The sequence below is a fragment of the Tarenaya hassleriana genome, unplaced genomic scaffold, assembly GCF_000463585.1.
Source record: "Tarenaya hassleriana unplaced genomic scaffold, ASM46358v1 Cleome234, whole genome shotgun sequence".
Lineage (NCBI taxonomy): Eukaryota > Viridiplantae > Streptophyta > Magnoliopsida > Brassicales > Cleomaceae > Tarenaya > Tarenaya hassleriana.
This window is the reverse complement of record NW_010965655.1, coordinates 26,221-26,788: the sequence shown is the minus strand read 5'-3', so window position 1 is coordinate 26,788 and position 568 is coordinate 26,221.

Sequence of the window (568 nt, the reverse complement as noted above, 5' to 3'; positions counted from 1 at the left end):
TAACCCTACAATAATTTTCTATATGGGACTAAGATCCGTATTTCACATAAGAACAAGTTTTTACACTCAGCCTTATGCTATTTAGGTAAACATCTAATGTCAATCATATCCAATATGACTCTTAGATCCTTTATGAGACTATGATATCGAATATCATTGCATACTTGTCTCGACTGTACCATTAAATTTCAAGTCAAAATTTGACAACTTAACCCAAGATAAACCATATTCAAGCTGTAGGAACCACGATTTCCTACCCTGCCTCACAAAGATAATCCGGCACGCTAAGCTTTGGCATGACCCGTGTTACGGACGATCGATGCCTTGACAGGCGCTCTAATAATGGGAGGTACACACTTAGCATTACATAAACAAGGGATTTTCGAAACCACACTTAGATCAAGCATCTACTTTCAAGCTATGAGAACCACCATTTCTCCATCTTGCCTCACCAAGATAATACGGCACACCCAGCTTTGGCATGGCCCATGACACGTACGATCGAGGCCTTGACAAGTGCTTTACTCATAGAGCTTCTAGATCTAACCGGTTTCTGTGCAACGATTGT